Raw genomic sequence first — 18,648 nt, forward strand, 5'->3', positions numbered from 1 at the left:
TGTGCTAATAACTACATAACTAGATAACAATCATGAAAATGATAACACTGTACTATATATTATCTCTAGAGTTTATAATTTATGTTTTCCAATCAACATAATGTTGTAGTTGATTAATATCTTTTTTAGAAAGGACGTCATAATTGCGCACGCATTTCTTGTTGCATTTAAAAATATTGATGTGTATCAAAATCAGCCAAGATAATTTTTCAACAACTATTTGAGAAAATTTTAAGTCATAATTGTGTAGCTTGATGCATGTTGTTGGAATTTTTCAAAATATTGATGTGGACTTTTAGTCTCACATCGGCTATGAAAGGAAAGCTCATTGGGTTTATATGTGTTAGTAGTTATTATTATCACATGTAGTGCTAGAAGAGATTGTACGGTGCACTTGCGAGCGAGGACGGTAACCATCCGAGCGCGTGCGTAAGGCGCAATGTGGCACTTTGATGGCGCACTTTGCACTTCGCATCGTCGCAGTATGTCGCCTTAATCTTTTCGGAATCGACAGTGTCTGATCAAAGGGTGCTTAGGATCGATCCGACCGTTGGATCGGTGGCTGATCAAAGAGGGAGTGCAACCCTTGGTTTAACATTGACCCCAAGAGTTGCAGCCCACATGAACAGCCAAGGGAGCCCAACCCAATAGTCATGACCTATCAGGTCAAGCCATATGAGCCAATGGGTGTGACCCATCCGAACAGGCCTTGTGGGCCTATAAATGGGCCACGAATTCTCTCGGTCCAACATATCAAAAAATCTCTGATAACTTCACAGTGTTCTGCCTCGCAGCGATAATGATCCGCTGATTTATCTTGAGAGGCAGGTTTGCTGCAACCCTTTACAGGATTAGGAGGGTGCAAATACTGTCTTAAGGACGAACGATTTCGTTCGACTCAGGCCATCTTTCTGTCCTCTCCTTTTTTGTTACAGATTTTTAACAATCTTAAGACAATATTTGTTCAATGGAGGAGACTACAATCTGAAGATACCTGGGAACGAGATAAGCAAACTTGAGAAGTTTGATGGGTCATTTTTCAAACTTTGGAAAGGGAAGATGTATTTCTTCCTTACTGCTTTGAAACTTGCTCATGTCTTGAACGAAGAGAAACTAGTAGCACTGACATCGACAAACACCACTGTAAAAGCTTCAAGTGGAGAGACACCGGTGCAGAAACACCAGAGCTAGAAGTGGGAGCAAGACAACTTTATGTGCAAGGGCTACATCCTCAATGGGTTATCAAACATACTTTATGATGTGTATGAGCCCAAATTTGCAGACAGCACGTCGAGAGAACTATGAGAGGATCTCAACAAAAATTACAAAATTGAGGATGTTGGCAACAATAAGTTTCTTATAAGTAAGTTGTTTGATTACAGGATGGTAGGAGATAAGTCTATTATTTCACAAACCTATGAGTTGCAAGGTCTCATAAATCAAATCATCTCTGAGGGTCATTCTCTTGACGAATCTTTTCAAGTATCATCTATTATTTCAAAGTTATCTTTTGCTTGGAAAGATTGTCGGAAAGAGTTAAAATAGAAGAACGATGCAATGACTATGCAAGAGTTGATTAAGTATATCCAAGTTGAAGAAAATTCTCGTAAACTGGATAAACTTGAATTGGAGGAAAAATCTCCAAAGGCTCATGTCATAGAAAATGCATCTTCTAAGGGCAATAAGAGAAAGTATGATGGGAAAGGCACTGTTTCTGAGAAGAAGAAAGGTACATTTATTAACCCCAAAGCGGCTTGCTGAAAATACGAAAAAGCCGATCATTTCAAGAAACAGTGCAGAGTTTATATCAAGGAGAAGCAACAAAAGAACCAAGCCAACATGGTTGATAATGATGACTGGGCTGCTATGATTTCTGAGGTATATGCAGTGGGTGATGATGAGGAATGGTGGATCGATTCCGGTGCAACCAAACATGTTGTCAAGAACAAAAATTTGCTCAAAGTTTATGAACCTATAGCAGATGGACAAGATCTCTTTATGAAAAATTCTTCAACTGCTAAGGTCATAGGTAAAGGCACATTGGTTCTGAATCTCACATCCAGGAAAAAGCTTACTTTGAATGATGCACTTCATATTCCTGATATTAGGAAGAACTTAATCTCTATAAGCTTGCTTGACAAACATGGATTTAAAATCCTGTTTGAGTCAGGGAACATCATAGTGTCCAAAGGGGGAGTTTATGTTGGAAAATGATATGCATTGAACGGTATGTATAAATTTAATATGATTAATGGAAATTCATCTTCTACTTACATTGTTTCTACTTTTGATACATGGCATTCTAGACTTGGGCATGTTAATTATAAGTGCATGAGAAATATGGTTAAATTAGGTTTATTACCAGAATGCACATCTTCTAGTCATGACAAATGTTCTGTATGCATTAAGTCTAAAATTGTTAGAAAATCTTTTAAGAAAGTAGAAAGGAATACATAACTCTTAGAATTAATACATTCTGATTTGTGTGAGTTAGAAGGTATTCTAACTAGAGGAGGTAAAAGATATTTCATCACATTTATAGATGACTGTTCAAAATACACATAAGTATATCTGTTAAGGACTAAAGATGAGGCTTTGAAGAAATTCAAAATCTACAAAGCCGAAGTGGAAAACCAATTGGATCGTAAGATTAAAATCTTACCAACTGATAGGGGAAGGGAATACTTCTCCACTGATGATTTTTGTGAAGTTTATAGAATTATTCATCAAACAATGGCACCCTATAGTCCTCAACAGAATGGAGTAGCAGAAAGGAAAAATAGGACTCTAACAGAAATGATGAATACACTTTTACTTACTTCTGACTTACCAAAGAATTTATGGGGGGAAGCATTAATGACTGCTTGTCATATACTTAACCGTATACCCCATAAAAAGACTAATATTACTCCCTATGAATATTGGATGAAGAGAAAACCTTCTCTTGGATATTTCTAAGTATGGGGATGTAGAGCATTGGTAAGATTAACTGATCCTAAAAGACCTAAATTAGGTGAAAAGACAATTGAATGTATTTTCATTGGCTATGCCCAACATAGCAAGGCCTATAGATTTTTAACGATGGAATCTACAGAGACCGTTAGCCAAAATACAATTTTAGAATCTAGAGTTGCTGAGTTCTTTGAGGATTCATTCTCTAGGAAACGGAAGAATGAAAATACAAACAAGGAGGATCAAGATATTGTTCAATCAAATTCTGAGAATAATGAGAGTGTTGAACTTAGAAGAAGTAAAAGAGTTAGAGTGGAAAAATCCTTTAGTCCAGATTTCTATCAATTCTTGGTAGAAGAAAACAAAAATGAAGTTACATATTCTTGTGTGTATAATGTTGAACATGATCCATTGACTTTTCGAGAAGCCATGAATTCTCAAGATTCTATTTTTAGGCAAGAAGTTATAAATGATGAAATGGATTTTCTCATGGATAATAAAACATGGGTTTTAATAGATTTACCTCCTGGATTTAAACCTATTGGTTGTAAGTGGATTTTTAAGCGAAAGCTTAAAGCTGATGGAACCATTGATAAATTTAAAGCTAGGCTTGTAGCCAAGGGCTTTAAGAAAAAAGAAGGTATTGATTATTTTGATACATATGTTCCTGTTGCTAGAATTAGTACAATTAGATTGTTAATTATTTTAGCATCAATTAATAAACTTGTTATACACCAAATGGATGTTAAAATTGCTTTTCTAAATGGAGATTTAGAAGAAGAAGTTTACATGGAACAACCTGAAGGGTTTGTTTTGAAAGGCCAGGAAAGTAAGGTTTGTAAACTAGTCAAATCTTTATATGGTCTAAAACAAGCTCCTAAGCAATGGCATGATAAATTTGACCAAAAGATTGTAGGAAATGGATTTAGAATAAATGAATCTGATAAATGTGTTTATTCTAAATTCAAGAATGGACATGGTGTTATGATATGTTTATATGTTGATGATATGTTAATCTTTGATACTAATACAAGCACTGTTTTGGAGACAAAGGCTTTCCTATCTTCGTGTTTTGATATGAAAGATATGGGTGAATCAAATGTAATTTTGGGAATCAAAATTGTTAGATCCTCTGATTGTATTTCTTTAACACAGTCTCATTACATAAAGAAAATATTAAAGAAATTCAATCATGACGACTGTAAACCAATTGCTACCCCATATGATCATTCTATTTGATTAACTTCTAATGAAGGAAATTGTATATCTCAATTGGAATACGCTAGTATCATTGGCAGCTTAATGTATGCCATGCAGTGCACTTGTCCTGATATAGCTTTTGCAGTTGATGTTTTGAGTAGGTTTACTCATAACCTTGGATAAATTCATTGGAATGCAGTTTCTAGAGGACTTAAGTACTTAAAGGGCACAATGAATTATGCATTAAGTTATAAGGATTTTCCCGCAGTACTAGAAGGATACACATATGCTAATTGGATCACAGGATCCGATGAATTAAAATCCACAAGTGGTTGGATATTTACCTAGGATGGAGGATTAATTTCTTGGGGATCCAAGAAATAGACTATAGTTTCACACTCCACTATGGAGTCTGAATTTATCGCTTTAGCAATGGCAGTAAAGGAAGCAGAATGACTTAGGGACCTCTTAACAGAGATTCCTCTGTGGCCTAAGCCAATGCCTGCTATATCAATATCTTGTGATAATGAAGCAACATTATCAAAGGCTTATAATAAAGTCTACAATGGAAAGTCAATGCATATCAGTTTAAGACATAGCTATGTAAGAGAACAACTCATCAAAGGAGTTATGACTATTAGTTATGTAAAGTCAAAGGAAAATTTAACTGATCCCTTTACAAAAGGCCTAGGTAGGGATGTGGTATGGAAGGCTTCCAGGGATATGGGTTTAAAATTTTTAAATGAGAGGTAACCTGTAAGTGGAAACCAATTAGACACTAGACTAACATCTAGTCAACTAGTTCAATGGAAAAACATTTGTAGTAATAACCGGTTATGCACTTAACTAGTAGAGATAAGATCTCTTGGCATCTCAAGGTAGTGCATGTTTGTATGGAGAAATCGACAGAGAGTAGGATCAATCCTTCAATGAGTCTATGCCTTATAGGAAATGCAAGTCATACAATTGCATTTTATTAGATTCACCTATATAAGTGCAGGAAGGGGGGCCGCTTCTGCGAGATTCAAAGCTTGTCTCTAAGGCACTTATGAAAACCTAAGATGAAAGCACAAGACCATAAGTGTGCGGGTGTTATTGAAATTATGTTCAAGTAAGTCATATGTCTAGTATATTAGATTTGTCACTATAAAATTCTAAGTTCAAGGCTACGACTACTTCGTTTTTGATAAGTACTAATGTATTTTGACAACATAAAGGTTCAAGGCGAAAGGCACCTTTATGTAAGTATGATTTAGAAGTATAGAGAGTTTATTGACTGAGGCTCAATTATTTTTAAAAATTGAGGGAAATTGTTGGAATTTTTCAAAATATTGATGTGAACTTTTAGTCCCACATCGGCTATGAAAGGAAAGCTCATTGGATTTATATGTGTTAGTAGTTAGTAGTTATTATTATCACATATAGTGCAAGAAGAGATTGTATGGTGCACTTGCGAGCGAGGACGGTAACCATCCGAGCACGTGCACGTGCGCAAGGCGCAATGTGGCGCTTTGATGGCACACTTTGCACTTCGCATGTGCGCATCGTCGTAGTATGTCGCTTTAATCTTTTCGGGATCGACTGTGTTTGATCAAAGGGTGCTTAGGATCGATCCGACCGTTGGATCGGTGGCTGATCAAAGAGGGAGTGCAACCCTTAGTTTAACATTGACCCCAAGAGTTGCAGCCCACACGAATAGCCAAGGGAGCCCAACCCAATAGTCATGACCTGTCAGGTCAAGCCATATGAGCCAATGGGTGTGACCCATCTGAACAGGCCTTGTGGGCCTATAAATGGGCCACGAATTCTCTCAGTCCAACATATCAAAAAATCTCTGATAGCTTCACAGTGTTACTGTCTCTGCAACCAGTAACAGTCCATCTGATTTATCTTGGGAGGCAGGTTTGCTGCAACCCTTTGCAGGATTAGGAGGGTGCAAATATTGTCTTAAGGACAGAACGATTTCGTTCGACTCAGGCCATCTTTCTGTGCTCTCCTTTTTTGTTACAGATTTTTAACACATATGAATGTTTCCATCACTAAGTATCAATCAAATGAAGCACTACTATTTTTTTCCCCTCTCCATTGGAGTGAGAATTGGATAATACTAAAACCAATCTGAAATTGAATTCACTCAATTCAGAGTTATTAGCCTTTTGGGTGCTTAATTGGTAATCACTTGAATGCACTTTCAATGATTGATCATATTGATCAATTCAGAGTTATTAGCCCTTTATGTCTATCCTATTCCTATCCTCCTGCGTATAAAATGACTTCCTTCCCTTCATAGATTGAACCAAAAGGGGGTGTTGATTGGGTCTCGCACAAGTGTAGGAGCCACACAGCCAAACAATGAACACTTCCCTGTTAAACTATTGCGTATAACCTTTTTAGAGTAGGTTTTTGGTTGTGGCATTTTCTATGAAACCATTTATGAACCGTATAACCGCTTAATAAACAATTAGTTTTTTTGTGATTTTAACTTTCGATGATTAAACCCCCCAAAACAAAGAAAAAGTTTTTATAGTTGGCATCTTTTCACTTACTTGTGTCTTTTCATATTTAAAATATGTTCTAAAAAAGATATGTCTTTTGAGGTTTTATGAAAGGGTATCTTGACGAGGCACCACTCTCCCCTCTATTGTTAGTCTTTCCATTTTTTCATTTTTGTCAAAAATCATACTTTGTATGTTTTGCTTCAAATACTCTCAAAATTCTCTCTCTAGATTAACATTTTGTGAATTCTTATTGAGTGTTGAGCATTACCTTGTCTATCATAGTAGGCCTCAAGATAAGTGCAAGGGCTCTTAGGTGGCTAGTAAAGACTATTGTATCTTAGGAGATTGATTTGAAAGTAAACCCGATTTGCACCTATACGAGGCAAATACAATCTTAAAAAGAGTGATCTAGTGACACACTTCCATCTTCTTCTTGTTTCTATCATTGATGTTTGTGATCGTGATCTAAAAATCGACTCTTCAAATATGATTTTGTTTAGAAAATCAATTGCCATTAAATAAATTTTGCTTTATTCTTATAGTGAGGTTTAAGTTAGGGGTGTAAACGGATCGGATTTGACTCGGATAGTGCTATATTCGCATCCACATCCGATTAGCTTTTAAACGGATTCAGATAGTACTAAACGGATACGGATCAGATATTTTATCCGTTTACATATAAATATGACTTTTTAAATAAATATAACCTATTCGTATCTACATCTATTTAACTTTCGAATACGGATTCATAAACGAACTTCGACTATTCATATACACCCTTAATTTAAATCATACAATTTTGGCTGAATTTAAAGTTACTGCACTCTTTTTCTCCATGCGGGGGAGGGGGACCTTCCATGATGGGACGAATTGGCATCTTTAGCAGACTTGGCAGAGAGGCATATTCGGGTGGAGTTCGAGAGAGGGCGAGAAGCTTCTATCAAAAGACCAACATGTTCCCACCACTACTTGCACGGCTCTTCTTCAGTCTGCTGCACTCTCTCTCTCAGTGTCTCATTGCTTCCCCACGTTTCATTACATTCATGAGTTTCACGGTCCCACCTCTATTTTACCCGGTTGTGCAGTGCATCCGTACGGGAGGCACGTGAAATGACCGTCACATCCTCTAAAAATCAGAAATTGACCAGAAATGCGATGATATTATTTTATTCATATAAATTAAAAGAATATAATTTGAACATGTGATGGTAACACGTGGAGACTCGGAAGAGTAGAGTTACTTAGTGGTCACTAACAGTCACGATAACGCGTAGCCACCTACGGAAACAGCGACTGGTGAAATGACACGTAAGATTGAACAGCGTTGGGGAATCACGTGACCGTGGGTGCCTCGATGGGGACACGCACCACTCCCTGTTGTAGTCTTTTTTCTTCGACGGGACCCACTCTATCTATCCATCTATATCTCTGATCTTTTCTTTGTCAGAACTTTTTGTTTTACTGACTTAAACGGTAAAACCCCCTTCAGTCAAATAATGTCAGATAGAGAGATACTTTGACATGTATCTTACTCACCGATGGTCTATGGCAACAGATCTTCCATTAAAACCATCGGATTTAAAAAAGAAAAAAGAACGTTACGTGAGCGCGTGCAATAGGCGACCCGGGTATAAGACTGTCCACCACCACATACGACATCAGAACAGAATCGCATAGGCCCAACTTGCTTTGTTCAAAGCATCATTAGTAGTAGTTCTTGCATATATCAAAATGGAATAGTTAAAATTGGACAGTAAAGTGGTGTTGGAACTAGGGGTATCAATCGATTTGGTTTTGGTCATTTGGTTCGGTTCCATGACTTAATGGTATGATTCGAAATCAAATCAAGAATTGAATTGATTCTAAAAGTGGAAATCGAATTCGAACCTGCTCAATTCGGTTCAATTACGATTCTAATTTGGTTTTTCAATTAGGGTCTTATTCGATTCTCCAATACGGTTCCATTCTGCTAGACTGTCAATTATTGTTGTCTCGTTGTGTTCTCAAGAAACTTTATTTGTATAAATAAAAAATGCTCACAAAACCTTAAAGGTATCAGAAATATTAATAAATAAATAACAATCCCAAGTGAGTTCTCTCCACTTTCAGATCTTATCTTTCAACTTACCTGTCAAAAAAACACATCAAAACTATAGTTTTAAAAGGAAAGACAACATCATAAAAAAAAAAAAAAAGATATATAGAGTTTTGAATTTAAGTGTGGTATTTGGTTCAGTTTCGGTTCAAACCGATGATTTTTTTAATTAAAATCGTAACTGAACCGAACACATTAAATGATCATATACCAGAATCGAAATCAAACAGAATTTATTTGGTTCGATTTGGTTCAATTAATTCGACTTAGTTTCAGGTTCAGTATTCGATTTCTATTTGATTTTGACACCCTTAGTTAGAATAAATCATCAGGCAAATGAGATGGAACAGATATTTTCTGAGACGAAAAGAGGATTAGCTAGGTTGAACATTGCAAACAATTACTTGATTTCTATGATACCAAAGAAAAAAAAACAGTGATAGTAACGATAAAAAAAATAAAAAAAATGGTCCGCATGGGACACTTCTGAAGTCCCAAATAAAAAAATAAAAAGAGACAACAAAAAAGAGCTATAAAGAAATTCAGTCTTCAAACCTAAAGGACTTGCGTCTCATATTCATTTTGAAAACTCAGAGATAAACAAATGCCAAATAGATTCACTATTATGGGAATTGCCAAAAAAAGCCCAAGAAATATATAGAAATATTTTTACCTAAAATATCTTGCACAAAAATCCAATGATGTGCAAAAAGGCTTCATTCGTTTCCAGATAAAAACCAATGAATCTATCTTCATTAAAAAGTTTCTCGTTTTATATGATTTTTTTAACTGAAAAGGTAAAGCAGCTTAAAAATTTTCGATTCTATATGATGGTGGTTTTTTGTTTTTGGCTTTTTAGAAAAAAGAACGTTGTTTAATCACGCGACCCTACTCCCAGGCACAGGGTTGGCGACTGACCAACCCACCCACTAGCCCTCGCAACGGTGCAATGGAGGGGCCACATGGCCAAACAAAGTTCTCTCTCTCTCTCTCTCTCTCTCTCTCTCTCTCTCTCTTTTTATCGAAAAGCAAAAGAGATTTTTTTTTCACCGTGCATATTAATGAAGTGGAGTAGATATCACAAACAAAAAACATTCTGTTTTAAGCCTCAGCAGAGGGAGTAAATGGGTTTTTCTTCTTCCATTGTAGAGCATGGTTTTAGTGCACACTGTCGGATTGAAACAGTATCAGATTGGTCTTGGCTAAAATGTTGATTCATCATACCTTTTTGGTATTGGACCAGGTATTGGACAAAACAATCAAAAAATTAAAAAAATACCATAAATAATAAAACAAGCTATTTGCCAAAAAAAAAAATAATCTAAAATCAATCAAATTTGTGTGAAATATTAAACAAAATGTAACAAATATTGCAGTAAATTTCTAAAAAGTTATAAAAAATGGGTTAAATCCAAAAAATCTATTCAATGTAAAAATTAACTTGTGTTAGAATAAAAACATTTTTTTATGTTAAATATTGCATAAGATGTACGATCAAGGGTTTGATGAAATAACCCCTGATTTGATACCGTTTGATGAAATAACCCTTGATCCAATACTGTTTGATGAAATCACCCTCGGTTCGATACCGTTTGAAAGTTGAAATTCAATAACTTGTTTCAGACTTTCAGTTCAACCGATCTAGTGGCGTCACCGATGTGAGACGTCTATCTAGGTCAAAGCATTGTTATAGTGTTAGTCAAATAGCAGTCCATGGGATTATCTCCTTGTTGATCCTTATAAACCAGGATCATTCATGTGAGGATTCACAACTCTTGAAATCTCTAAGGTTGCCCTAGGGCGCCCTATTTAATTTTTAGGGTTGCTCATGGTCGCCCATGGGTGCCCTACTGTGACCCAATTAGGGTACGGTATGATAAACCATTACCCAATCCTTCTTTTTTTTTTTGTCCCATAAAATTATGGGATCCCTAAGAGAGAGAAAATTCATCTCTTTTCCATCCCATGGAAAGAGGGATCCATCCCATACCTGAATGCGCAGTGGAAAGAGATTGATTCGGGTTTCTTTCACATCCCATGAATAATCATATAATTAAAACAAGAGAAATTAATAGAAACTTGCTAATCTGATGAGCCTCAAGTGTTGCTTCTCCAATAGATAGTGGTTCTTTCCTCCAATGAGCACATCAGGTAAACAGATCTGAACCTCAAATGGTGCAGCCAAGATTCTCCAAGTCAAAACCAGATCTTCTTCTTCAAATCTTCAAGAGCAATCCTGGGTTTTCAAAAACCCTAACTCTCAAAAGCTAGAGAGCAAGAAGAATGAGAGAGAGAAAATCACAAGAGAGAGAGAGAGAGAGAGGAAGCCAAAAACGTGGGAGAGAGGGGGAGCACCCAAAATCACCCAAAGTTGGAAAACGTGGTCTCCCCCTGCACGTTTTAGATTGTTTATATAATAAGGTTTTTTTTTTAAATTATTTAAAACCATATTTTGAATAAACCCAGTGAGAGTCTGTTTCTCTCTCTCCTCTTTGAATTGAACATATTTAAACTTGATGGGCTTCTAATTGGTGAAGAAGTAGAATCTAATAGGGAATGTTTAATTGTTTATTTATTTTATATTTACTGGATAAATAAAAATAGCACCTTATCCAATAAATTAAATAAATAATTAATTAATTATCAATTTCCATTTATACCTTCACATAATAATTAATTATTATGTACCAACGCATCACTAATCAACATCACCATTATGGAATCTAGGGCATGTACACATGTACTGCCAAACTCCATTCCATAGAAAATGTCCATACAAGAACGTCTATGTACGTGATCAGATACCGCAGAACACGATAAAATATTTTAAATGAAAACTACATATAATCTATCATTTTATGTAAAATAGGTTTTGCAAAAACCATTTCTAAAATGGCACTGGATCCAGATTTCGATCCGATCATCCATACATAATCTCTATCTTGATGTTCCCCATCGGGCAGTGGTGACCGTGTTGAGTAACTCTCTCACTCATGAAATGTTTGTGCATTCCTAAAACACCAACTTTGACTCTCTTGAATCTTAGTTATTGATGATCCAAAAAATACGTTCACATTTTGCAGTGACGAGGTCCTCTCAGGTTTAGGGTCTCGGTGACACATGTCTATCCCATCCTACATCTGGTAGTAATACATGAGAGAATCGAAAATAAGATTCTTCGCCAATGCACATTATAATGTGTACTCGTATTTGTACCCCAACATCAACATGTCTAGGCATACCCAATGCGAAGACCATATGATAAGGGTGTCCAGCCCAAACCCTAGTCGTGACTACCATTTTAAGTAAAACTTATGGACACATAATGCTCAAAAATTTTATATCGCATGTGATAATATTAAACCAAAATGTATAAAAAGTTCAATACAAAGTAAACCGGATCGAACCAGACCGAATCGGGTTTGATGGACACATAAATTCAACATATAGGTGTGCGGGTTAAGGGGTTATATTGGGGATTGGTTGCGTGGACGATCCATGGTAATACAAATGATATCAGATGTGATCGGTGAAAATGTTACAGGATCGACATGGTATCGGGATCAAGAGGCTGCAATATCAACACAACTGATATCGATACCTCAAACCACATGGTAAAGGAAAATTTTCTTCTCTTATAACTGAATGCAAATCAAGTTTTCCTTTACTCGTGAACAAGGATTTCTTCTCCACTGATGATGTGACCATGTGATTGAACTTTGGGTTAACATTACAATCCTGCCTTTTAACGAAACAGAAATTACAAAGTGACCAAAGCAGGAATGACAGTAGAACCATCAATTAGAGAACCCATTCCCGACCTACTAGTTGGAGATTTGGGTTCTTCTCTAGATCTTGTGGCAATGCAATGTAGTTGGACCCTAATATTGATCAAAATGAATTAGACTTTATCCACGAAAGTAAATCTTTCAATAGACATGTTAAGCCATTCGTGCCCCCACCTTTTGAGGAGACATTTCTTCTTTATTTTTTGGTAGAATTTTGAGGAGACATTCCACTCCCTCTTTCGAGAGATGATAAAGCTTCTCCTCCTTCCAAACCATCTGTTCTCTGATCCGATTGCCATTAGGCTCGGGATCTCTTTCTCCTTCAGCAAATGGGGGTCGCTGTAGATCACAAAGAATCAAGCTAGTTACCTTAAAAACAAGCACTTGGGCTCCTAATGCCCTAGAACAATCTGAAAACTACAATTGGTTGGGCAAATAGAGTTTTCTAGTATTTTTTTTTTTACTGCATGGTTGAGTTGCCTTATCATGAAAGTGGGGAATGAGGTTACCTTGCTGATTTCATTGGTCTTATTACTGAAAAAATGCCTGCCCAGGTGAATTCGGATACAAATGCAATATCTTTACCATTAACATTGGGTGTTAAATTTTATGCCAAATGCTCTCTGTTACGGGGGCGCAGATTGCGCCCAGACACATGGGGGTGGATGAAATGACCATCTTGCCCCCTGAATGGCAGGCCCATGTGTCTGGACACATGCTGCTTTGCGGCACAGAGAACAACATCCCTAAATTTTATTTGATTACATGCTTTCCAGTTCAGTACTCCGCCTTTAGGATTCCTAAGGCCGCACTAGTTCTTTTCATTTGAAAGAGGAATCCATGTCTTATTCAGAGTGATTGTGGAAGAACCTTTTATAGACGAGAGCGATAAATCATTCCAAGCACTGCTAATGTGGCTACTAAGCTATTTCTTTGGAAAGTTCCTCAGCCACAGTGAATGAATCCATTCACCAAGGCGGTTTCAGATGTACACAATTATTGGGATGATATTTTGGAGAACATACTAAAATCCAATAGGTTTTTGTGAACCTTACGATGGTGACTGAACGTTCACTAGGCGGTGGAGGAAAACTTTGTCAAAAAAAAATTTCTACATAGTAAAGCCTAGCTACTAAAATTTATCATATGTACTATACTTCTCCATTTGAATTAAGATGGGGCATGAATCTATCTAGGAAAAGATCAGCTATGGTTGTGAATCTTCTAGCCATATTTCAATTGCAGCTGCAATCTCAAGGCATGCATGCATGCTTCTTGTCATAATTAAGTTGTAGTACATGATACATAGTGCTTTTGATATCTCTAACAAGAGAGGGTTTTAATTAATGGGGAAATCTTGTTGTAACCAAGGTTCGTGAAAAAAAAATCGTAACCTTACCATTTTTGTTTTTAATTTTAGTATAATACATTTTTTTTCAATGCAGATGAATCTTGTCATTTCACATGCCTACTTGAAAATGTGCAAATTTTAATGACCTAATGGCACATGGCTTTCAAATTATATCGAAAATATTTTTTTAATCCTATATTAAATAACTTTTGAAAATAAGATCAGGGGTGATCAATGAAGGTTACAACTTCTCACTTCACCATTTTGGTGACAACAAGATGAATTGTACAGCATCTCGAGCAATGCTCTACGTGACCTAGTTATTGTGTGATTCAAGTTGTTGTATGTACTGATATGATGCATGCATGATAAAAAATAGTATAATACCTGATCATGTCGTTTTTCATTTAAAAAAAAAGGGAAGCAGTTTTCTGTATGGGAGTGTGGCCTACGCCAGCACTCCCATGTGTCAATCTCTCTCCTCCTTAAAACAATGGGGGCAGAGATGCCTTTTCACATAGGGAGAAGAGAAATAGACTCATGGAAGTGCTGGAGTAGGCCACATTCCCGGACAGAGATCTTTTTTCCCAATAAATAATTGAAGTTATTACTTATTTATAAATAGGGTGAGAGAACATTGCTTGGGCCTCTAGAGCCTGCACATACATGCTGGCCAATGGGAATGCGCATGCAACCATTGATTGGGTAGGATTTTAGTCTTTCCATGGGGGTAGGGCGGTACTTTCCATGGGGGCAAGCGAAACTATGTCACATCAAAGTATAATGCTGGCCACGCAACCAAGTAGGTTAATGGTGGTTTAATTGTTAGAAATCCAATTTTATTGGATCTTATATCCAACTTTTCAATGTGACAAATATCATAGCAGTATTGGAATCCCTTCCTAAGTCGCCCATCCAGGAAGCCATTTTCTTATGGTTTAATAGGCCATGAATGGGGATTTTGCCCGAGAGCCTTGCTCGAGCAGGGGTGAGGCGATCTTTTCACGTCTCACTGTGTCCGACTTTGCACGTGCAGCTCGGGCAGGATGCTGCACAGGATCCTTTTGGCATGAATGGGGTTTTAAAAAAAATAAAAAATCCAAAAGGCTTTAATATAATATCATATATTGTATTGATATTAAAAAGTGTCTAAATTACCCTAAGTTTGTACCAGTATTGGACGGTTTTATCTTTAAATTTTAATGAAAAATATATTATTTATATTTTTACCCTTGGTTAGTACCCGTTGATCGGTATTCTATCAATTAGGAATTGGTATTTGTATCGGTCTCTACCAATATACTGATGCGAATTAGATGATACAACCGATACCGGTTCCTTAAACCATGGTTTGTACTATAAGTAAAAATGTTTTAAGAAACAAGTAGCAAGGTTAAATCATTTATTACTGAGTAACAAAACTAGCTTTAAGTTTTAATTAATAAGGTTAAGGGAGAGAGGAAGAGTGGCCCCACCATTTTTTGTGTCTTAGGGTGGGGCGTCGAGTGAAAACTTTAATTATGTCATTATAGAAAGAATAAGCAAAAATAGATTTAAACTCTAATTCTCATTAAAAATTAAGCAATGAAGATTAATAAAAGGAAATAAAATACATGGATAGACCACAAGGTCTAGTCGACATAAATATCTATTAAATTGTAACAAAATCTATATTAAAAAGATCTGAACTTTGATAGATCGATTTCTAAATTCTAGAAGTTTTTTTTGGAAAATTAAACTTCACCCTAAATTTCATATTTTTTTGGGTAAATTACATATGCCTCCCCTGTACTTTGCCCTAATTACACGTTTCTCCCCTTGGTTTTTCCACCTTACATTTTGATCCCTTATGGCTGACGGTGTTAGTTTGCTGTAAGTTAATGATTTGAAAAGACAATATTACCCTTGTTCTAAAACAACACAAGTTGAATTACAATGACACCCTTTTCATCATCTTCAACCTTAAAACACTCATTTCTTTCCTCCTCCACCGCCGCCACCACCACCACCACCACAGCCGCTGCCTCCTTCTCCACCGCCACCACTGTCGCTGCCGCCTCCTCCTCCTCGGACTCTTATTCCCTAAAACTTTAAATTCACGCATCGCAAAGACTGAACAACGAGATGGGTTCATCATCATAGCTTCCATTACGCGTGAAAAGCACAAGAAGGTGTTGATTTCAATCTTCCAAGTGCTCGCTTGAACACGCTGGAGCATCTCTTGTTCTATCACGTAGGAATCACGAATAACAAATTAAAACTGCATTTTCAATTCTACCTTTCTCATCATCTTCAACCTAAAACACTCATATCTTTCCTACTCCATTGCCAAGCACCACCACCACCGCCACCACTGCCGCCTGCCTCCATCACCGCCACCACTGCAGCCGCCGCCGCCTCCACCACAAACAAATAAGAAGAGATTAGAGGAGAAAGAAGGGATACCGATTGGTAAAAGATCACCGAAGGTTCTTTGCAGTAGGACTAAAACATTAGAAACCGAACCAGTACGCAACCTCGTCTCTGCGCACATAAGAAAAAACACGTGAACCTCTGGTTCTACCCACGTTTTATATTTATGTCTTTCATCTAAATCATCTTCTCCATAATTGCCAGAGAAAAATAAGAAAGAAGAAGAAAGAGAGGGCGAAGGAGCCCTTTGGTTTCTCCCGACCAGAGGGCAATCAATTTCGGGAAGGAGAGACTAGAGAGAAAGAGAGAGATTGAAGGAGAAGACGGAATTCAATGCAGTTGCAGAGATTCTGTATTTAAATTTTCTTTTTGTTTTATTTGTTTATCAGCTTTTGAATTTTTATCTGTCAATAGATGAGATAAGATGAAAGATCTGATTATTTTCTTTCTGCTCTTTATTTCGGCAGTGCTTTTATGTCTTTCCTTCTTGAATTCTAACAGGCATTTTCGCTGTTTGATTCCCTTCTCATCCAAAATAGCACCAAAGATTCACTTCCACCAACATAATTGGTAGTTTTTTTTATCACTCTTTTCAATGGAATTTTTGTTTCCTTTACTGCTGGTAATTCATAAATCCAGGCTTTTTCAAGGTGTACGAAATCACACACAAAGAGAGCATACCTTGTAACAGAGAACCGTATGGAATGAAGAGAAGTTGGTGAAATTGAGGCCTGAAGGTGGGAATGGGTTTCGATAGCAGAAGAAGAAGTAACTCCATTCTCTCTCTCTCTCTCTCTCTCTCTCTCTCTCTCTCTCCTGCGTTAACAAGCCACAAATACAAGAATGGGGGCTGGCTGCCCTGAAACTTAAAACTAGAAACTGAATCCTATAATACAAGAATGGAGAAGGGCTTCTAATAATTGTAAAAGAAAGAAAAAGAAACCGGTTTGGGAAGGAATCATTTTAGAACCCGAAACAATCGAATGACAGAATGGTCACTGTGAGCATAAATACTCGTGCACTCGTAGGGGTATCGTTGCCGGCGATTACAAGGTTCAGAGGTTGAAGATGAAGTTGGGAGAGGAGAAAGGGCAAATTTTTCCTTCTTATTTTGGTTTTTATCAAAAGGGTAAATGGGTCATCTCACAATGACCAAGGGTTAGTTTGGGCATTATAAAAAATCTAATTATGCCATGTCAGCACTTAACAGACGGATGCTAACGACAGGGGAGGAATTAGTAATTTTTTGAAAACTATAGGGGAATCGTATGTAAGGTGGGAAAATCAAGGGGAGGAATGTGTAATTAGGACAAAGTACAGGGGAGGCATATGTAATTTACCCTATTTTTTTTGTTGGAAGCTTCTAAATAATGGTATTCCAACCCGATCCATCCTCAAAATGGCAAATTTAATATAAACCTTCCCTAAAGAGAAGAGAAGGCTTCCAAATAAGCAAAGTCATCATGATCCAGGGCATTCAAAATAGATTTCTTAGCAGAGTAAAATGTATTCTATATAAAGGCAGAAGAAGCAGTAGAGAAAAGCCATAAAAGACCTATTTGAGATGAAATAAAAAAAAATCCTACCTGAGAAATCAATTAATTTGCCATTACCAAAAAAAAGCATGGATTTATTAATGGCCCTCAATTTCTTGATCCCCAAATCCATTTCACGATTTGATTTGCGTACTGTATCCAATTTAACCATTGAAGATTTAGAAATATTTAGATCTCCAAACCAAATAAAATTCCTGATCCAAGACTCGAGTCGAGGATACCAATATATTGCAAAATAGAGATGGGTTTTTTTTCGGATGAAATGAAATATTTGATTCATGTAATTCCTCTTAACCGGAAAGATATCGCCATGAAAAAGGGTGGCATTGAAAAAAGAACAAATTTCATCAATTGAACCCTATCTACCATATATGGTTAGACACTTCCTTTCGTAACTAGCTTGTTTTTTTTTTCTTGATTTTATCCATAGAATCTACAATATAGAACTTTCTCGTAGCCCGCTTAAAAATGTTAACTCCCAAATATTTGGATGGAAATTTGCTTTTAGAAAAACCATATAGGGAGCAAATTATGGCTTTCTTGCTTCGTATACCCATCCAAAAATAATTTTCTCTTGCCTTCTTCATGAATAACTTGGTCAGAAAACTATAAATATTTTTAGGACTGTGCACGAAACCTCTTGCTAAACCTAAATCAACTGAATCCATTTATCGAAAAATCCAAATTTCCTTAAGACATGGAAAAGAAAATTTTATTCAAGAGACTGATAAGCTTTCACAACATCAAACTTAAAAGCTATAATACTACCAGAATTTTTTGGCAAAAATTTATATGC

The sequence above is a fragment of the Telopea speciosissima genome, chromosome 2 (assembly GCF_018873765.1).
Source record: "Telopea speciosissima isolate NSW1024214 ecotype Mountain lineage chromosome 2, Tspe_v1, whole genome shotgun sequence".
In the NCBI taxonomy this organism is placed as follows: domain Eukaryota; kingdom Viridiplantae; phylum Streptophyta; class Magnoliopsida; order Proteales; family Proteaceae; genus Telopea; species Telopea speciosissima.